We start from the raw sequence: 23,508 nt of genomic DNA, 5'->3' as shown, positions 1-23,508 counted from the left end.
TCGTGCCAAAGTCACCTTCTGGGGATGCAGGGCTGCATCCACTATCTTATACACTGTAAAATCCTTGGGGGTCAGTTTTCCCGGGCAGGTGTCATTATAGGAGGCCATCTGCTGCCCTACCACCTTCCATTTACCTGGTTGGATCCCACTATGTTGCACCCAAGGGCAGATGTTCCAGATATTCTCAACAAAAGCACGGCACGTCTTGATAGGTAATTTACGGCCATGCTTAGCGCAGAGTTTATAAAGCTGCCCTGCAACGGCCTCTTTTTCCTCCGGCTCAAAGGCGGGAATACTATTCCGGCCCCCCATGCTGTCTACTAGCCGAGGCTGCAATCCTAACAGGTGGCAGAACTGGAAAGTTCCCGTTCGGCAAAAGAGAAGGAGGAAGCAGGGCACAATCAGACAGGCCAGCACGGCAAGGAGCGTGATTAGAGCAGAAGGAGAAAGGGGAGAGAAAGAAAGCATAGTCAACACAATAGGGATATGTCCCTCAGGCAATATCTGAGAGTAAACGCCCTCTCCTTCCTCCCGGTCAGAAACGACCGAGGCTGTCTGGAGAATCCGACCAGCGGATTCAGACGTTCCCTAGCAAAATCAGGTCCCGGGTTTCGGCACCACTTGCCGGGTTTTTATTTACAACGCCGGCTTCTTAATGCTAGTCCGTCCTCTTACTCACCAGTCCAACGCGTGGTGAGTCTTCGGGGTACCTCCGGCCCCCACTCTTTGATGGGGGAAGAACCAGACAGAGCGCCTGAGGTGGGTCATGAGTCTTTATTCTTCTGTGATCACATTCCCGCTCCTTCCCCCCAACCTCTCAGCAGACCCTTTTATCCCCTCTGTCCTCCCTCCCATGAACTCTTACTCAATGAGGGGCCGAGTTCTGTAACATTCCCTTATAAGGTGATTATGTTTCCCCTCTAAGCGACCGCCAAGCCTCTTCCCCCCGCCCCCAACACCTCCTCTTCCCACAGAGCCTAGGTTTTCTTATCCAAAAGCATATTGCTTCTCCTGTAATCTACATTGTTATTCATGTAATCTACATTGAGTTTGAGAAGTGATGGGGTTTATATGAATAACAGGAATTGAGTAGGGAGGGACTTATCTATGTTTCTCTTACATAATCATAATACAAAATATTTTCAAGGGAAACAAAAATGTTCAATGTAATGTCTAAGGAGAAAAAGACCTTTTAAAACTAAGAACCTATGAGAAGTTTTTCTGCAAGTGATAGAGCTAATATTATTAGTATTAATAATAATTATTAATTGATTTAATTAATTAATTAAATAGTAATAATATAATTAAGGGATATTTATCATTGCAAGAAATGTTTAGAGGATAGCATTCCAGGTATACTGAACAATGAGAGCAACAACAAATGTAGGCCAAGTAAATTGAATATTCCAGACTATTATGATTTAAATGATGCAGAGAGGAGGAATAATTTAAGGGTGGAAAAATTATGACAGCATATTATGGACAACTTTGAACAATGGAATTGAAATGCATTTGTTAGGAAACAGAGAGTCCCTTAACAGTTCTTGGTATAACAGAACATTATGAACGAATTTATCTATCCATACATAATATAAGATTATTATTATTATAGAGTACGAAGAATATAGTAAAATGAGAAGATTATATCAGAAGAATTGGACTAAAACAAACTGTCAAGGGCCAGCTCCTGAGAATGATTCACACATGTTTTTGTTGACCTTTTCCATCAGACATATGTATGTATTCTTGCTCATTAAATGAATATATTGGCTCTCCAGTGAACTCTGACCTGGGACAATCTGTGGCCCTGAAGGTGATTGTAAAAGGCTTTTCTGACAAGGAAGTATGCAGATTTCTAAGTATGAATATTGTAAATTTACCCAGGAAATTGTGAAGCTGGGTCTCTTTTAACCGGTCATTCCTGTAATAAGTATTTGTTATAAAAAGTCTGAGTATCCAAGAATAAACCAATAGAGTTGTATTCACAACTTTGCATGTACATCTCCATTCAACCTGATTCTCAAGTCAAAATTTAGACACATACTAGAATTATCACTGGCAAAATCTAGCACCCAAAGGAAAGACATTGAACATCCCGTGGGTCAAAAAAAGAGTGCTCTAAAAGGATAGCAGGCATTGAGGTAAATATTTTTTTTTATTTTTTTCATCAGATCTGAAACAGAGAGCATTAATATGGGACAGGGACAGTCTAAGGATATAGGACATTATTTGAAAGTGCTAAAGCAGATAGTTAAAGAAAGATGTTTGTTAATAACAACAAAACAATTGGAAGAATTTTTTGAATGTGTCCAAAAATGTTGTCCTTGGTTTCCAGAAGAAGGAGTACTAAGTACTGAAAAATGGGAAACTGTGGGGAAACAGAGAAGTGAACATTTTAAACAGGAAGGACAGGAGGCATTTCCTATAGGGATCTTTTCATGGTGGAATAATTTAAAAATATGTCTGACTCCACCTGGTGATGTTCCTTGGGCTCAGATTATAATAAAAGTTGATGTAGATATTCAAGCCATTCAGCAGGAAGATAAGAGTTTAAAAAGATTGGTGGCTTTTATCTCTAACACTATCTCCTCCTAACTTTAATAACCCTAAATTTAATAACTTCTGCTGCTTTACAGTCTAAAGAAGAAAACACTAACAAAGATAAGGGGCATATAAATGTTGCTCAAAAAGCAGTGGCTAAAGAAGAGGAGATTCCATGGGACATGCAAGAGTTATTGTTCCCTTTTCCTGTGCTTGAGAAACCTTATCCAAGGATTCCAGGGATTGTTTTGAGAGAATACAATAATTTAGATTTTAAAACATTTAGAGAATTAAAAATAGCAACAAGCACCTATGGCAATACCCATCCATATGTTTTGAATATAATAGAAATATTAGGTAGTCAGATATTAGCCCCAGAAGATTGGACCACGATAGCAAAAACTATTCTTATACCAGGACATTATTTAATATGGAAAACTGAATTTTTTTTTGAGAATTTTACTAGTCAGGCTACAATAAATGATGCAGCAGGGTTAAGAATAACATTTGAAATGTTCTCTAGCACTGGTCCATGGGCAGGAGTAAATAATAAAATTGGGTATAGTTTACAGGCACACCAACAAATAGCCATTGCTGTGAAACAGGCATGGCTGAAATTGCCTGAAAAAGAAGGCAACAATACTTCACTTAAAAAAATAAAACAAGGAACTAATGAAGATTTTGCACAATTTCTTGCTAGGCTGCAACAGGCAGTTCAAAGGGGTGTGAGAGACCAGACAGCTTTGATTGTTCATGGCTCATTTATCTAGATCTTGAAGTTAACAGAGAGGAATTAAGAAAAAGCAATATAAGAGAGAAAATTGTTTCATGAAGACTTGAAAAAATAAAATAAAATAAAATGTTATGTGGGGGTCCAGCCTCTGTGGGGTCCTTGGAACCTGACAGAAGGGATAGTCAGCCAAATGAGTTGAGTCAACAAAGGGGTAAAGGCAGGAACAGGTTGACTGACAGTCAGCTGCTTGGATTTATTTTTATAGTCTCAGAATCATGTATGCTTCAAGCAAGTAAGCAAGTTAAGATCATTTCCTTGGTTACAAAAGTGTACAATTTTCATCATCAATCATATAATTCATGTGATTACGAGTTTAATTAATCATATAGGTAATTGATTTCTTATCCCTGCTCAGACCATGATGACCTCAACCTATCTATTACCTTATTTATTACTACACTGTATAATTGTTAATTCATTTAAAGTTATTAAGCAATTCTTTTAATGGAAAGAGTTTATATTTTTTGTGTAAATAATGTTTTCTGATAAACTTCCTTAACAATCTATAGTGAGGGTCTTTATGCTTGTCTGCCCATCCGTTAACTCTTACAATAACCAATTTTTCTTTCAGGCCTTGTTGGTAGAAAGCATGGTTTCTGTGACTTTTTTATTCTTTCCCAAGAAATTAAGGCTGCTAGGGTTCACATATGGGTTAGCTATACTAACTATTTTCTCAACATCTTTTTCATATATTCCTGTGTATGATAAGGGGGGGGGGAAACTATTAATTTCCCTGGAATTCTATCTGACCCATCTTGTATCTGTATTCCCTGTATATATTCTGACATCTCCTTGGAATTCCCAGTGTTGCGTTTTCCAGAGATTTCATAATGTTGAATCCTTTTGTATGCCTCAAGGAGAGGCAGTCCTGTTAAATTTGGACATAGTTTACAATCTGTTTTATTCAATGAATTTTTCTGAAATCCTTCCTTTATAGTCATTCTACTATTAGGGTAAGTAAATATTGCAATCAATAATAGACCTATAAATATTGGTATGCATGGAATCCCTATATATATTGAAGAAGGAAATGTTGTTCCATCAGGCAGAGTGATTGCCTTGAGTCTTCTTACTGCGACTATGTCAAACAGCTTAGAGACCCTGGCTCCCAACAATGTTAAAAATGGAATTTATTTGAATCAATAGAAACAGAGAAAGTGACAGTGAGTATTCATAGATGTGAAAGGTATGTGCTAAATAAGAATCACAAAAATACTATTTGACATTAAGAAAGCTTTGAAGAAGTAAATTTCAGAAAGACAAGATAGTCCAGTTCATTTTTATTTATTTATTTGTTTGTTTGTTTGCTTATTTATTTATTGCAAGACAGTGGGGATAAGTAGCTTGCCCAAGGCCACACACAGCTAGGTAATTATTAAGTGTCTGAGGCTGGATTTGAACTCAGGTACTCCTGACTTCAGGGCCAATTCTCTATTCACTGTGCCACCTAGCCGCCCCCAGGTTCATTTTAAAGTACATTAATTTGATTATTACAGAAAATGATGTGACAATTGATGATTTAAAAATAGAAGACTCCCCTCCCAGAAAAGATTTAGGGCTATTCCTTTAAAAAGAAGTTATTTGTTTTACTCTAAACTGAAGGGGCATAGGGCATTTTCCAATTAGACTGAGAGATTTTTGAGTGACTGTCTTCTCAAAAGTTATAGTTATTTATAGTTAAAATCAAGAAGTGTTAGATATCAAAACCTTTGAATGGAAAAATGTATTGTGAAAAAATGGAATGTTTTCTGTATTTTTCATCTGGTGTCTTGGAGATTTGTCACCTTTGGTGGTGTTTGTTTTTTGTGTTTCATTAGAGTGTGTGTGTTTATATGGTATCCTGTTGGTTTTTCTTTGTGTAATGTTTAAAGGGAGAGCAAAGTGGGGTTTCCCCAGATTTCAGGGGCCTTTCTGGTTCTAAATACTTTGACTGCATTTATGTGTCTGTATGTGTTTGCTTTAAAATACAGGCAGAGAGAAGTTCTCAGCTATCTCTCCCGCCAGCTGTTCTCTGTGTTCTGATTGGCCAATCTTCTTTCCATTCTTTCTTTTCAAAATTAGTTCTTTTTTTCCCCCAAAACTCATAAATGGTTCCAAAAAAGGAGATTTTCCTGAGAATCATGTTTTGGAAGAGAAGAGGTTCTATTATTTTCTCTTATTTTTCATTGTTTCTTTTCTGGTCTGACTGACTAAGAATTTTATTTACTGATTTGGCAAATTATATTTCTAAAGGACTTAGAAGTGTCTGAAAGTGTCTAAAATTTTTTGACTGGTTTTAATTAGCATGTTAAAAATATATATGTATATACATATATATATTTTTTTTTTCTTTTGAGTGAGCGAGGAATGATAAATAGTAAAGGTAAATAATTAGTGCATACTAACTTGATATCTCAAAATGTGAGAAATCTCTAATTCCCAGAACATCATTTTGTCAGTCAGGATAGAAAGCTCTTTTAAGTTAGAGCACTGAGAAGTTAGAATAGCATTGATAAGAAGAATTTGTAGACTTTTATATTTTGAAAAGGAAAATAATTTAAGGTAATTTTGAAAATGAATTTGAAATTTATAAGAATATTAAGAGAACTATAAAGAAAATCTTGTAATCATAAAAAGGAATCTTAGAAACATCTGGTGTCAAGAAATTTATGAGAATTTCTATGAAAATTTTATTACAGAGTTTTAGGGAGTAAAGGAAATTTACATTAAATTGAAATGTGCTCTGTATCATTAGTAAAGTTTGTAAAAGAACAGATTCAGACAATTTTTTGAAACTTTAAGATTCTGTTATAATAACAAACAATGAATGAATTGAAGTATCATCCATCACCTTTGTAAAGATTTGTTAAAAGAAAACTTGCCAACAAGGTTATATCTCTCAAGATCTTTTGGCCCAGAGGGATTGTGAAAAGCTGTGCTCTTCCACCTAGTGTTTCTTAAAGGGAATATTTATAGTTAAGTAATCTATTTAACATCTATTATTTTAGAAGAAATTATACATGTATCCTGTAACCTTAACATTGGTAAAAGATTTACATTGGATTTTTTGAAATTATTTATATATATATATATATATATATATTATATGTGTGTGTGTGTGTGTGTGTGTGTATAAAACTAAATTTATAGAGAATCTTATTTTCTTTTGAAAATAGGAGTGCATTTGAGCTAGAGAAAATAAGCTTTTTAAAAAGAAATGTGAAAGAAATTTATGTGTAACAGATATTCAGTTATAAGGTTAACTTTAAGAGAATGAGATGTCAGCATGGAAACATTATGTTTCATGTAAGTTAAGAATGTAATGTTTAATTCTAAAGAAGCAAAATGGCAAACTTAGAAGAAGGTTGAATAAGAGATTGGGAAGTATAGCTTAGCTGTAGCTATTTTCAATAATACTGAATAAATGTAAGAGGTTTTGAAAAAATGATTGGGAAATTGAAAATTATGTAATTAGGTAACTTACTGATGAGAAAGATGCTGAAAAGTTATATGATCTAGTTTTATCAGTATAAGCTATTTTACTGTAAAATGTCAAAGCCTGGAGTTAATGATTGATTACTTTGTAGAGGTAATGAAGGAAAATACCCAAAGTAATGCACTTCTGAGTTTCCTGAAATTTTTAAACAATGTGATGGATCTTATTCTGGACCTGTAAGTCTAAGCATAAATGCAATAATAGAAAAGAAATTACAAACTCCTTTTAAATCAAAACAACAGAATGAATTATTTGCCCAAATAATGGTATTAAAAGAACAGCCACAAACCCTCAACATATTTACAGATAGTAAGTATTGTTATCTTGTAGTCAGACACATAGAAACAGCTTTTATTAAACATAGCACTGATGAAGAATTATATCAACTATTTAAAGAGTTACAAGAAGATATAAGAGATAGATATAATTTTTTTTATTGAACACATACATTTCTACATTGGATTGCTTGAGTCTATATATGAAGGTAATCACAGGGCTGATCAATTAATTCTTCCACTTCTTATAAACTTAGTAGAAGAGCAAGCTAGTTAGTCTCAAAAAATTTCATCAGAATGCCTCTTTACTAAGGAAAGAATTTAAAATAACCAGAGAGCAAGCAAGGAATATTGTAATATCCTTTCAATTATGAATTCCATATTTACTTACCCCTCCAAATTAAGAATCCTAGAGTCCAGGTTCCTAATGAATTGTGGCAGATGGATGTGGCTCATTATGCACCTTTTGGAAAAATGAAATTCATTCATGTTACTGTAGATATTTAGTTCATATACAATGGCAACAGCACAACGTTCAGAAGCTACACAAGGTGTGATTGATTATTTATCCCATTGTTTTACTATTGCAGGGATACCAAAATTTATAAAAACAGATAATGACTCTGGATATACTTCTATGGCATTTAAACAATTCTGCCTATATTACAATATAAAACATGTTGCAGGTATTCCCTATAACTCCACTGTTCAAACTTTAGAGATTTCTGGAAATGCATAAAAAGGGGGAAACAAAAGTGGAGAATAAGTCTTGCCTTATATAGCGTGAATTTTTTGACATTGAATGTTAAACAATTAACACCTACAGAAGGAATTTTTTAGGTTTTTGCAAGGCAATGGGGTTATGTGGCTTGCCCAAGGCCACACAGCTAGGTAATTATTAAGTGTCTGACACCGGATTTGAACCCAGGTATTCCTGACTCCAAGGCTGGTGCTTTATCCACTACGCCACCTAGCCACCCCTGGATCAATTATTAATCTCAAGTCGAGGGTATACTTCTGTTTTGACCAGATGGAGAAACTGTCTGGAAACCAGAAAGGAATATCAGACCATGCAGACCAGATGAATTGAATAAATAAACAAAATAAGGGCGGAGCCAAGATGGCAACAAGAAGGGATCCAGTCTTAGGAGCTCTCTGATAAAACTAAGGACTCTAACTAAACTTTTGAGAGACAGAACCCACAAAGGGACCCAGTGAGGCAGTTCTCCTACTCAAGGTAACCTGGAAAAGAGCAGAAAGGCTCTGCTCCCCGGGGTCTGAGGGGCGGCCAGCCAGAGGGGTGGCCTGCCAGAGTGAAAGAACTTCAGCCTCCCAGAGGCAGCCCCAGGGCACTGGGGCTCACAGCAGCGGGGGAGTCTCCTGAGTTGCACCCCAGGGAGCACCGGGCCCAAAGTAGGGGAACAGTGGGGGACCTCTGCCAGAGTGAGCATGTGGAGCCCAGCCCTCAGGGCACACAGCAAGCAGCTTGGTCTTTCAGCAGCTCAGACCCTGAAACAGAAGCAGGTGGAGCTGGTAAGCAGGAGCCTCCAGGGCATGAGCCCATTGAGCTGAGGGAGGGGAGTGAAGAGAGAGAGACTGCCTAGCTCTGTCCTCTGCCCCTGGAACAGGACTCTGGGGCTCTGACCACATTCAGATCCTGATCCCAGTCTAGGCCCCCCATAGAACAACAGGGCCCCCCCACCTCGGCCCCGTGGCAGAGGGGGGCGCTTATGGTCATTCACAGACCAGGAGGGAGGACAGAGCCTCACACACTGAGACCCTTGTGGGAGTGTCCCAAAAGCTCAGGAAGCACCCCAAAACCAGGGCCAGGCTGGGAAAATGAGCAAGCAGAGAAACAAAAGGAAGACTATTGAGAAATATTTTGCAAATGAGCCAAGAAGGATCAAAATACCTAGTCTGAAGATGAGGAAGCACAAGCTCCTGCATCTAAAGACTCCAAGAAAAACAGAAATTGGGCTCAGGCTATGACAGAGCTCAAAAAAGACTTTGAAAATCAAATGAGGGAGTTGGAAGAAAAACTGGGAAAAGAAAGGAGAGAGATGCAGGAAAAACATGAAAATGAAGTCAGCAGCTTAGTCAAGGAAATGCAAAAAAATCCTGAAGAAAATAGCATGCTAAAAACCAGCTTAGGTCAGATTGGATAAAACAGTTCAAAAAGTTATTGAGGAGAAGAATGCTTTAAAAAGCAAAATTGGCCAGAAGGAAAAAGAGATAAGAAAATTCTCTGAAGAGAACAAATCCTTCAGACAAAGAATAGAATTCAGGGAGATTGTTGAATTTACCAGAAATCAGGAATCAATACTTCAAAACCAAAAAAAAAAAAAAAGAAAAATTAGAAGAAAATGTGCAATATCTCATTGAAAAAACAACTGATATGGAAAACAGACTTAGGAAAGATAATTTAAAAATTATTGGAATACCTGAAAGTCATGATCAGGAAAAGAGCCTTGACATCATTTTCAAAGAATTACTACAGGAAAATTGTCCTGATATTCTAGAAGCAGAGGGCAAAATAGAAATGGAGAGAATCCACCGATCCCCCAGAGAAAGAGATCCCAAAAAAACCAACCCCTAGGAATATCATAGCCAAGTTCCAGAACTCCCAAGTCAAAGAGAAAATATTACAAGCATCCAGAAGGACACAGTTCAAATATCGTGGAGCTGCAGTCAGGATCACACAGGACTTAGCAGCAACTACATTGGAAGCTCGTAGGGCTTGGAATACAATATGCCAGAATGTAAAAGAGCTTAGAATGCAGACAAGAACGGACTACCCAGCAAGGCTGAATGTCCTCTTCCAGGGAAAAAGATGGGCTTTCAATGAGCCAGTGGAGTTTCAAATGTTCCTTTTGGAATGGCCAGAGCTGAACAGAAGGTTTGATCTTCAGATACAGGACTCAGATGAAGCAAGGAGATTGGAGGAGAGGGGGGAAATATGAGGGACTTAATGAGGATGAACTGCATGTATAGAAAAATGATACTGATAATATTTATATGAAACTTCTCAGTTAATAGAGCAGGTAGAGGGAACTTTTACAGTTGAAGCACAGGAGAAAGCTGAATACGAAGATAAAATAGGGTATAAAAATGGAGTCAATAGAAAAAAAGGGAAATGGAATTGGAGAAAGAAAAAACGAGAGGGGGAATAGTCCAAGATATTTCATATAATAAGATTTTTTTTATTACAATGAGCTATTGCAATGATATGGAAGGGGGGCAGGCAAGGGGGAATGAGGGAACCTTTGCTCTCATCAGAGATGGCTAGGAGAGGAAATAGCAGATATACTCAATGAGGTATAGAGATCTGGAGTAAGAAGGAGGGGGGAGCAGGGGGAAGGGGTGGGGATGTGAATAATGGAGGAGAGGATGGACCATGGGGAGAGAGTGGTCAGATATAACACATTTTCTTTTTTACTTCTTGCAAGGGGCTGGAATTGGAAGGCCTGCCCAGGGCCATGGGGCCAGGTGGATTCTGGGCCTAAGGGGTTGTATGGGGGCTCAGGGCTTCTTGGCCCCAGGACCAGGGATCTATCTGCTGTGCCACTCAGTGACCCTACAGCAGAATCAGAGTGAAAGGAGAGAGAAAATATAGTACATGGTAGTAGAGAAATAAGAAATGAGGGAGTTGCAATCAGCAATGGCAACGTTGGAAAAATATGGAAGTAACTTTTGTGATGGACTTATCATAAAGAATGTGATCCACCTGTGACAGAGTTGTTGGTGTTGGAATAAAGACTGAAGCACATTTTTTATTATTATTATTTGGGGGAGGGTGCAGGGCAAGTGGGGCTGGGTGGCCCGCCTAGGGCCACATAGCAGGGTGATCTTTGGGTGTCTGGGGCCGGATTTGGACCCATGTGCTCCTGGCTGAAGGGCCAATGCTCTGTCTGCCACCCAGCTACCCCTACTATTATTACTATTTTATTTTATTTTGGGTCTTTTTTCCCCCCTTCTTTTTGGTTTTTGCAGGGCAGTGGGGATCGGGTGGCTTGCATGTCACGTGGCTGGGTGATTGTTGGGTTTACGAAGCTGGATATGGACTCGGTGCTTGTGGCTCCAGGGCTGGTGCTTCATCCATTGCGCCACCTGGCCATACCTACAATTATTACTATTATTTTTTTTAATTTTAATTTTTTTCTCTCCCCTTTACTTTTTTCACCCAAGAAAGTCTATCTATATTCATGGGGGTGGAGGGGTATTTTGTTTACTTGTAAACAAGAATATTTTAATAATGTAAAAAAAAACATTTGTACAAAATGAGAATAAAAAATAAATTAAAAAAAGAAAATGAATAACTTACACTTAAGAAATCAAAAAAGAAAAGATAAGAGGAGAAGGAAGGACAGACCAAAAGAAGAGCACAACATGGACTTATGGGACAATATATGATGCTTACATTACTCATGAACAACTTGGGGACTGTAAAAGGAATTGAATATTGGACTTATGTTTAAAAACCTCCATGGGTAACTACTCTACAATGGGGGTGAGTATGGCTGAAATTGTATTAATATGGGAAGCTACAAATTATTTAGGATATAGCAAAATTCCTACTGGAGATATCAAAAAAGAAATGCTGAAAAGAGAAGTTAGGCATAATATTTCTGGTTTAAATACTATATCACCTATATGTTTTTGTAAAACATATACTGTTGAACCATGTGTTAAATTAAGTAAAACTAATCATTCAACTCATCCAAATATTTATAACATGGGAGTATTTAGGATCTTAGAAATATCAGGAATTCCAATTGTAGAAACTACTAAAGGTAGAAAGATATTTCCTACAGAACCTTCTTGTTTAAATTTCCATGCTTAGGATTTCAACCATGAATGTTTTCCACCCTGGGTTGGCTGTCACACCCTGAGTAGAAGAAGAATTTATGATCATTCTGTTTTGCTACAAGTGTGGAATTCTCCTGATAGAGTTATTCCATGTGATATTCCAGCTATATTAAACCAATTATATACCTAGATATAGGGTTAGCTAATTCAGAGATTTGGAAGGCTATGGCAACAGTAGATGAGGTAATTTATATACAATGGAATAAGATGGGCAAAACATCTTATACAGAAAAGAAATTGTGTGTGACCACATGCACAGGACCAGACATTGCTTTCATGATAGGGTCTTTCAAAAATGTCAATATTATTAGAGAAAAAGGGGGATATAATGTTAACTGTTATGATTGCACTTTTTGAGCATGTGTAAATAAGGAAGTGATGGATTATGATGTTGCTTTTGTGATAAGACAACCAAACTTTGCTACAATACCCACCAAGGTAGAAGCCTGGTGTATGTCTCCTGCTAATGAGTTCTTGGAAAAGGTATAAAGAGAATTAGGCAAAAGAGATGCATTGTGTTTGGAATATTAATTGTTGTGGCAGCCATTGTGGCAGTCACCTCTACAGTTATTTCTGTACAAGTAGAGAATAAGGAAAAAATAGAAGCTAAATATATTCAAGAATTATCAGAAAATGTTACTAGAGTATTAAAAGTTCAGGAGAGAATTAATGAAGATCTTTGTCATTTGATTAATTCATTGTAAACTTCTGTAATGAATAGATGGGATCATGTGGATACAATCTAAATGAGATTACAATTGCAATGTTATTGTAGCTTTTCTGTTATTTGTTTAAAATATAATACTTCACTTATTCCATTGGATAATATAAAAAGTTATTTGAATGGAATATTGAATAATGATTCTATCACTATGGATATGAATCAGTTACATAAAATTGTTAATGATATTGCATTGGCACCTAGAATGGAAACAGACTCAGGTATTGATAATTTGTTTAACTTTGTTAATAAATTTCATACTTTTTATTTTATGAACCATTTAGTAAGCATGCTTTCTGGTATTTTTGCATTATTATTAATATTGTGTATTATTCCCATTTGTCTCAGATGTCTTTTTTCTCTGGGGCAAAATATAAATGTCTTAACACACCATCTAAAGCTTCAGCATGCCCAAGAAGGGTGAAATCTGTAGAGAGCCAGCTCCTAGGGGTGATTTACACATATATTTGGTGACCTTTTCCATCAGAGATATTCTTGGTCATTAAATGGATTTGTTGGCTCTCCAGTGAAATCTGACCTGGGACAATCTTGGCTCTGGAGATGGTTGTAAAAGGCTTTTCTGATAAGGAAGTCTGCAGATTTCTGAGGATAAATATTGTAAATTTACCCAGGAAGTTGTGAAGCTGGGTCTCTTTGAACAGGTCATTCCTGAGATAAGTTTTTGTTATAAAAAGTCTGAGTATCCAAGAATAAACTAGTAGAGCTGTATCTCAGCCTTGCATACACATCTCTATTCAATCTGACTCTCAAGTCACTGTTTAGATGCACGTCAGAATTATCATTGGTGAAAACAAACAGGGGTGGCTAGGTGGCGTAGTGGATAAAGCACCGGCCTTGGAGTCAGGAGTACCTGGGTTCAAATCTGGTCTCAGACACTTAATAATTACCTAGATGTGTGGCCTTGGGCAAGCCACTTAACCCCTTTGCCTTGCAAAAAACTAAAAAAGAAAAAAGAAAACAAACAAAAAGGGGAAAAATAAAACAAAAATAAATACTAAGATTTGTGCTTCAGTCTGAATTCAGAGTTTATTAGTTCTTTTATTGTAAGAGGATAACATTTTGTATATGGGTCTCCTGAAATAATCTGGCTTCATCATCTTAAGTTTTTCACAGCTGATCATCCTTATAATTTTTCTGCTAGTAAGTATAATATTCTCCTGCTGTCACCTTATTTTGTGTATGTTCCACATTTTTCCTAACTTGGTGTTCAGAGTAATAAAATGATTTATGCAGCTTTCCTAAAACCATTCTGCTCAATATTTCTTACAACACAAAAGAATTCTATCACAATCAGCTACCCAATCTTGTTTATTCATTTCTCAAATACTGGGCATCACCTTGATTTCCAATTCTTTGTCATTTTTTTACTCTCTACTTTCTTAATCTTTTCTTAGATTTTAAGGATTTCTATTTTTGGTATTAATTAAAGATTTTATATTTATTCTTTTTGAAGTTTTTTGCATAATAAATTCATTGATCTACTCCTTTTCTCATTTGGCTAAACATTTAGAGATAAATTTCCTCTAAGTACTGCTTTAGCTGCATTCCATAAATTTTGAAATGCTATTTTATTGCTGTTATTTTCTTTAATGAAATTATTTATTGTAACTATGATTTGTTCATTGACACACTCATTCTTTAGGATTAAATTGTTTAGTTTATAATCATCTCTAATTTATGTTTCTACTGTCCTTTATTAAATTTGAAGTTTATTTCAATATAGTCTGAAAAGGGTACATTTAATATTTATTCTTTGTTGCATTTGACTGTGAGGTTTTTACCCTAAATATATATGGCCAATTTTCATGAAGATGTCATATAAAACTGAAAAAAGGACACTCTTTTCTATTCACATTTAATTGTCTCTAGAGTTTATTTAATTTTTTAGGATTTATCTCCTTCACTTCTTTATTATTTTATGTTTAGAATTATCTGGTTCTAAAAGAGGGAAAATTGAGGTTCCCTGACTAGTAGAGTTTTAGTGTATATTTTTGTACTCATTCATATATTTTCCTTTATGAATTGGGATATTATGCTTTTACATATATGTATACACACACACACACACACACACACATATATTTGATTTTACTTCATTGTCCATAGTGTCTTTTATTAAGATTCCTTTTCCCTACTTACCTTTTTGAATTAGGTCTATTTTTATTTTTGCTTTGGCTCAGGTCATGATTGCTACCTAAGCGTTTTTTTAAACTTCTTTTGAAGCATAATATATTATAGTCTAGCTTCTTATTTTAATTTGGTATGTGACTCTATGGTTCAGATGTATTTCTTATAAAAAAGCAACAGCAACATTATTGTTGATTCCAGTTTCTAATTCATTCTGGCTTCTGTTTCCAATGAGTTCATCTCCTTTGAAGTTATGATAATCAATTATGCATTTTCCTCCATAATATTTTCTTCTACTTATCTCTATTTTATATTCTGTCCTTTCATTTTACTTCTGACCACTGCCTTCTTTTATCTATCTTCTCTTTAGTCACCTGCCTTATTTTTCTTTTGCCTTCTCATCCTCCCTTTGGCTATAATATTCTCAGGAGTTTTCACTTTAGTATCTCAGGTGGTGATTGGTGGATTCTTTCAATTTCTATTTTACCTTATGATTCTAATAAATAGGGACAATTTTCCTACATAATTTCTTAAAATTATATTTATAGGTTCTTTATTTGATCATGATTTTCAGATAGGTCAACTATTTTGAAATTATTTCTCCCTGATCTGTCTGCTATTTTTTCAATGATATATTTCACATTTTTCTTATATTTTTTGATCCTTTGGACTTTGTTTTATTAATTCTTTGTGTCTCATAAAGTCATTAGTTCCATCTTGTCCAGTTTTAATTTTTAAAGGATTATATTCTTCAATGAACTTTTGTACCTCTTTTTTTCCTTTTTGCCAATTCTGCTTTTTATTAAAGTCTCTTAAAATCTTAAATATTTTAGTGCTTCTTTTACAAAGTTGTTAATTTTCTTTTCCCAATTTCTTCTTTTGTTTTCATTTCTTGTTATTTTTTTCTTTCACTATGATTTTGAGAATTATCCTTTTACCTTTTCCAGATTTTTTTTCTGAAATTTCAGAAATGTGTTTATTTCAAATTTTTTTTGTTGTTTTGACTTCATTGTCTTATGTGATTGTGTCTTGATTTTCCTTGTTCCTCAGAAGACTTTTTTTATGATCAATTTCTAAGCAGTAAGGGTCCCTGATTTCTTGGGATGGCAACTGATACTTATGACCACTGCTCCTTTGGGACTGGAATTGATAGTGCTCCTCAAGATTCCTGATCTCTTGAGACCAGAAGTGATACTGTTTCTCAGGATCCTTGATCCTTTGTAAACAAATGTGAACATACCCCTCAGAATTTCTGCTTACTCTTGACTAAAAGTTTGAATCTCCACCCTTGAAATATGACCTAGAAATGCATTTAGGCAATGGTATCCCAAACATCTGGTTTTGCATCCAATGTTAGCATAATTGCTTTCTGTCCACTTGTCAGGTTCCCTTTCCATGTCTGGTTTAATAGCTTCTGACCCAGTTTCTCCTTTGGTCTCTACCACCTAATCTTTCCTTGAACAGGAAACTAGAGAAGTGAAATCCTTCACTGCATAAATCATTTCATTATTCTGAAGGTCAAGTTACTAATGTTTTAAGATGAAACTTTGTATCACCTTTAAAATGTTGTGTGCTTTAGTGGAGTTGGATTTATTGTAGTTATAAATCATATATTCTGACAAAGATAATTGCTTTCTAAAATACTTCTCCCATTTTCCCTTATTCCCTCCAGAATCATGATAGAAAAAACTACTGTACCAATTGAAATATTCTATCTTCTATTGTACACTCAGGAGGGCTCAGCTCAGACCTAGCTTTAAATGAACAATGTCTTGCTTCCTTAATTGTTTATTCCTGCTATTTTGTTTGATATTCCACTAAATTTATGAACCAAATTATTTAGTATTATCACCTGTATTATATTGACTTTTTATCTAGTTCATACAAATGAATGCCTCACAAATTCTGACAGTTTTTTTTATTTTTTTCTTTACATTGATATTAGATTTTGTGTTAGCAAGTATTTTTATAAATCTGGTCCTTTCTTGTAAATAACATTGTATTGTGATTTTAAATGAGTTTCGGATTCGTTCCTGCAAATGACACTCTCACTGACACTCATAAAAAATGAAAGTATTTTAATTACACAACACAAGGAGTAGATTGATTACAATAACATCCAATACAGCAACTAATACATTAAAGACAATGGGTTAGTAATACTATAATCAAAGTAGAAGAAAAAGATAAAGATAACATCACCAATTCGGGGGAGCACCAACTCTGAACAGTCCGTGGCTGGGGGGATCCCAAGTTCTTGTCCAGCCTTTCTGTTAAGTCCCGGTTTGGGAAAGAAAGGAAGAAAGAAAGAAAGAGAGAAAGAGAGAGAGAGAGAGAGAGAGAGAGAGAGAGAGAGAGAGAGACAGAGAGAGAGACAGAGAGAGAGAGAGAGAAGTCCCAGGAAGAATCAATTCTCCATGGGTGAGATTCCTGCCAATGCTTGGAGCCTCAGAGTATTTATCAGTGGAGAACAAAGAAGGCTAGATGCTAATTTAGTTGGGAGGCAATTCCCTTAGTTGGGAGGGAGTTCCTTTAACAGTAATATGGGAAAAGCCTACAAGTCTAGCAGTTTGAAGACTTCAAGGAAATGCCATAGGGGGCTGGAAGATTTTACTTTGAATAAGGTCAATACTGTGAGAATAGCCAGTTCTCCCCAGTACTACCTGTGTATTCCAAGGAGTGGCTGGCTCCTGGAGTCTCTGGAATGCAGCCAAATTACCTATGGAATGTCTGGAGTGGGGGGAAGTAAATTTGTGAGGAAGGCACATCCTCATACAGGCTCGAGAGAACTTACTTATAAGAAAACTTCATTTTCTTATTCAAACATTGACTGTATAATTTTGGCATTTATTCATTCATTTGATTATTTATAGATTCATTTATTTTTATAATAATATTTACTTCAACTGATATAGCTGATCACACTCTTCTGTTATTTTTCAGTTGGTCACTCTTAAATTTGGTTTCTATATCTGGACAGAATATTCTAATTATGGACTGACTAATGCAATGTAAAGTTACCTATCTTGTCTATTCTGTATACAATAGTATATATTTCTTTTTAAAAATTTTCAACCTTATTATTTTTTCTGAATTCCATATAAAACAATGTTTAACATTTTTTTTTTAAAGTCTGAAGTGCAAATTTTCTCACTTTCCTCCTCTTCTGGCTGCTTATTGACAAGGTAAGCTCATTATTATAGATTATGCATATGCAAACATGCAAAACATATTTCTTTCAGCTTTATTGTGAAAGAAAACACAAATAAAATAACAAATAGAAAAAAGTTTAAACCTAGGCTTCTATATGTATTATGATTTCATCAAATCTTTCTCTGGAAGTAGATTGATTTTGCATCACAAATCCTTTGGAATTGTCTCAGATTATCATTTTACTGAAATTATCTAAGTCATTCACAGTTGAATTACAATATTGCTGATATGTACAATTTTTAAATTATTTTGCTCATTTCACTTTTCATCAGTTCATTTAAGTCTTTCCAAGTTTTTCTGTTAGAATATCTTTCTTGAAAAAGATCTTCAAATTAAAATTCCCAAGAATATTATAGGTAAATTCCAGAACTCCCAGATAAGGAGAAAATATTACAAACAGCCAGAAAGAAGCAATTCAAGTATTAAATTTAGTGGCCTTGATATTAAAGTACCATAGGATTTCGACTATGATATTGCAGATGGTAAAGGAACTTGAATTAAACCAAAAATTAACTATTGAACAAAATTGAGTATTATTTTCTGCAAAAAAAAGATGGGCATTCAATGAAATAGGGAACTTCCAAATTTTCTTGGTTAAAAGACTAGGAATGAAAAGAAAATTAGATTTTCAAGAGAAGCATAAAAAGGTAAACAGGAAAGGGAAATCATAAAGGACTTAATGATGCTTAACTGATTCCTCCCTAAGATGATACTAATAATTCATACAAACTTTCTCATTATTAGAGTAGTTATAATGAATACACACACACACACACACACACATGCACACATATATATGTATGGAGAGAACACAAGTATGATTTAAACATGATTTTAAAAAATTAAAATAACGAGTGAGAGAGGAATGTATTGGTAGAAAAGGAAACAGAAGATAGAATTGGGTAAATAATCTCACTGCAATTCTTTTTATTGACTCTTACATGTGAGAGAATTTATTTTATTCTACCTTCTCATTCCCTTTTCTCCCAATACTTAATGATGTTGAATTGATTCCTACCATAGTAGGATGATACTGGTAATTCATACAAATGCTTCAATAAGAACTTCAAAAGGGACAGAACTGTCAACCTTGGCCTAGGAATGCTAACTTAAAAGCAAAACAAATGTTTTTATTCCACTGTCAGCTATAGCTTTATTGATTTTTTTTATGAAAAGAGAAATTTTATATTTTAATTTTAAAAAATCTAAGGGGAAATAAAATGTGGTAACAAGTACACATGGTCAAACACATTAAATTCTTAAAGTATTTCTTATTTTGTACTCTTAGTTCATAGCTTTTCTTTCAGTTTGTGCTTAAGATATTTTGCCATGGGTCCTGTAGAATTTTGCTTGATCGTTGTGCTGTTCAGTCTTTTTATACATTTAAATTTATTTGTTTTTCCACATAATTTTTGCTATTGTATAATTTATTCTGCTTTTGGTTGTTTCACTCAGCATTAATTCATAAAAGTATACCAGATTGCTCTAAAACTATGTCATTTATCGTTGCACTAACATATCCCATGAAAACTAGGTACCATAATTTTTAAGACATTCCCTAACTGACAGGCCCTTGGTTTTATTTACTTTTATCTTGTTATTACTTCTTTAATGCCTTTCAAAAATGGCATACACATGCCTTCAGTAAAATCACTTAAAAATGCTGAACAAATGACTGAAATCAAAATTGTATTTATTATAATCTCTATGCTTCTTTGCATTGACATTTGCCCAATTATCAACATTTTGGGATCCACCATATGAATATACCTAATTGTTATATTTATTATACATAGTCTCCAGAAACTGAAAATCTACAGGTTTTCTGAAATAGTCATACTAGAGACTACAAGTTCACCAAAAACCATAGAAGGAAAGTCAAAAGATATAATTCAATAAAAACGGCAATGCCATCAATAAGAATGCTATAGGCAGCAGCAAAAATAAACTTGGAGTTATATTAGTCATTGCTCCCTCCCTCCCTTTCTCTCCCTTCCTCCTCCCTCCCTCCCTTCCTTCCTCCCTTTTTCATCCTTTTACCCTTCCACCTTTCCTTTTTTCCTTCCTCTTGCTATCTTATTTTCTTCATTGCTTACTTTCTTTTCACATAAATTCATCATTCATATTTCATTCACTCAGGCAGGAAACAAATATTAAGCACCTATTATTTACCTCAGCTCCACATTTTAAAATAACAGCTTTCTTCAAAGTCAGGCTTAACATACCACATACCATTCTTTACATTCTTTATTGATCCATTATTACATTAAATCCTCCCACACTATATTAATATTTGCTTTTGGTATTGAATTGTCTTTGACAATACTCAAAATTAATCATCTCCTTATTTCCCAAGAGTCTAGCCTAATATCTAGCAAATATCACAGGTCCTTAAAAATGCTTGCTTGTTGTTTGATTATTAGGACTTCACTAAGTTCTTGGTATTCAAATAAAATAACTGAAATTATTCTTGATCTCAAAGAGTTTAGGTAACCCAGGTAATTTACTCTGGAACACTGATTAGTCAGAAATCATGTTCTTCACTTCTACTAAAAATAATTTGCAGTTTTCATTGATACTTAATTTCATAGTTTTCCATTAAAGAATACATCTTACATCAGAGCATCAGTCAAGAGTTTTCATTACAAAGACTTCAGTTTTATTATTCATTTACATATAAATGTTAGACACTTTAACCCAATTCTGAATTCAGTGACCCTCATTCTCACATAGTTTAATCTTTCCTCTCTAAAAAAATGTAATTAGAAATGGCAATTTCAGTTAGCTTTGTGTTCTTAAGCTGTTCCTGGCTTCTAGAGATGTCTTCACTTCACGTCTGATGGACTAAATTGAGCTCTTCATAGGTGTGCAAATATAAAACAGTGATTTGGAGGTTACTTCAAGATTTTCAAAGAGTATCTTGGAGCATCTCTGGGGACATTGGGCTCTGATGAAAAAATAATTCTTTCTATGAAGTTAGATATCTAAAATCAAAGTAGGACTTTCACTAATTTATTAGTTAGCTAATATTTCTATATGTTATCTTAAGATGACTTTTGAATATAAATTCATTCCTAAACTGAATTTTCTTACTTAGTTCATTATGGTACAAAGTACATAGTAACTGTTTATGATAAATTGAGAATTGACAGAAAATGCAGATAATTTCATAATTTATCTTTTATCATTGACATCTAGTTTAGTCTTGAAGGGGTAATGTTTAATGAAGAGAATAACTATAAGATTGTTTAAAATTTTTGTGTTTGCTATTTTTCTGAAGAAAGTAAATTAGTCATTGAACCTCTTTTAGGAGAATTTCTGGCAGGGAAACTCCCTCCTCAGGTGCAGATTGCAACTCATTTGTGCTTTTGGACAGTGAGAGGTTAAATGAATTATTCATAGACAAATGCAATCTTAGAAATTAAACTGAGTTATTCCTGATACAGCCTCTTATGTCCAATGTTCCATAAGGGGCAGCTAGGTGGTTTAGTGGATAGAGCACAAGGCCTGGAGTCAGAAAGACATGCCTCTTCCTAGCTGTGTGATCTTGGGCAAGTCATTTAACCCTGATTGTCTCACCTCCAGGACCATCTCCAGTCTTTCTGATTTATATCTGACCACTGGATTCAGATGACTATGGAGGTGAAAGTGAGGCTGTTGACTTAGCACAGCACCCCCCCCCCCCGCACACACACTCTAATCCAATCATGCTTATCATGGCATCACCTCTCTGATGTCATGGTCTTCTTCAAAAATGAAGGCCAAACATTATCATCAATATACCATAAGTTTAAAGCACATGACTTCTGTGTCATTTGGTCCACAACACTCATGAAAAGTGATATCAAAATGTAATCAGTAAATATTCAACAAAATAAATGAAAGTACAATAAAATATAAGATAAATGTGTGATTTTCTTAGCCAATATGTATGAGCAAGGATCTTTTATCTATAGATTAGTTTTATTTATTTTTGGTACCACTATATTTACCTTGTTTTCTCTCTCTGACATAAACACAAATGAATGTAATGTATATAAACACAAATACAAATATACTTATTCATACATAGAAAATGCATTTTTGTGCCTAGTTACATAAAATAAAATGATATAATAAGACATATATAATAGCATTATTATAGCAATTAGCACAAGGTCTTTTTTCAAATAGTTATTCAAAAATCTTGTTTGGCTAATAAATATTTTGCAAACTATGAAAACTAATTTTAAGATTGTGTGGGTGTCTGGCTTCTGTTGTATTCCTTATAATTAATAACTAAGGGTGTTACCACCTCCCATCTTCCACACTGTGCTAATACCTCCAGTTTGATCACACTGGCTGACTAAGCATTAGACAATGGTTAACCTTGACAATATAGGTCTACAGGTTCTGGGTACAAGGCTGATTCTATTTGTCTATCTATCTATCTATCTATCTATCTATCTATCTATCTATCATCATCATCATCATCATCATCTATCTATGTATATGTGTATGTATGATATATATATACATTATAGAAATATATATTATGAATATTATATATAAACATATTATCTTACTAGGGATATAGTTTGAGTTTCCCTCTTCTGCAAGTCTTTACTCTGCAACCCACTGGGTATATAAAAACTAAAAAATGATAAATTAATTGTATTTTGTTTCATTTTTTAAACTGTTGACTACATTAATAATATTATTATTGTTATTGGGCCATTTCAGTCATGTATAATTCTTTGTGATTCCATTTAGTGTTTTCTTAGTCTATATGAGAGCAGTTTGTCAGTCCTTTCTCCCACTCATTATACAGATGAAGAAAAGGTAGCACAGATAGTAAGTGCTGAGGCTAGCTCATAAAGATGAGTCTTCCTGTCAAATCCAGCGCTCTGTTCACTGTGCTTACCTAATTGCACCCATAATCTCATTAGCAGAGGATAAAGTAAAGATTGGATACCCCAAAATTATCAGATATTGTGATTACCTTTCAAGTGGTCATTTGGAACACTATAACAACAAGGTCTGTCCCAGGGGATTGTGGGAAGAACCAGGTCAGAAACCAGAAATCTAGTGCAAGCATTTGGCATGTGAAAAGTTGTTTTGTATTTAAGTTCATATAGTTTCTTGGTTTTTCTTGGCAGATAGACTCTCAAGTATTTTATTTTGTCTAGAGTTATTTTTAATGAAATTTCTCTTACTGTCTTTTGCTACTGGACTTTATTGGTCATATAAAGAGATACGATCAATTTTGGGTTAATTTTATGTCCTACAACTTTATTAAAGTTAATTGTTTCAAGTTGATTTTTTTTTAGATTCCCTAAGTATACCATCGTATGATCTGTTTTGTTTTCTTATTTTCTATTCTAACTCCTTTTTCTTTTTCTTTTCTTATTGCTAAAGTCAGCATTTCTAATTACAATATTCAATAATAGTGGTAAAAATGGGCATCCTTGTTTCACCCTGATCTTATTGGTAATAT

The 23,508-nt window shown here is 34.6% G+C and overlaps 1 pseudogene; it reads left to right on the top strand.

Moving 5' to 3' along the window:
• Positions 1-7,601: 7,601 nt before the first annotated feature.
• Positions 7,602-23,508, top strand: part of LOC141498787 (transmembrane protein 134 pseudogene) — a 49,802-nt pseudogene continuing 33,895 nt past the window's right edge.

The sequence above is a fragment of the Macrotis lagotis genome, chromosome X, assembly GCF_037893015.1.
Source record: "Macrotis lagotis isolate mMagLag1 chromosome X, bilby.v1.9.chrom.fasta, whole genome shotgun sequence".
In the NCBI taxonomy this organism is placed as follows: Eukaryota; Metazoa; Chordata; class Mammalia; order Peramelemorphia; family Peramelidae; genus Macrotis; species Macrotis lagotis.
The sequence above is the reverse complement of the archived record's forward strand: the minus strand, read 5'-3'. Positions and strand labels throughout refer to the sequence as shown.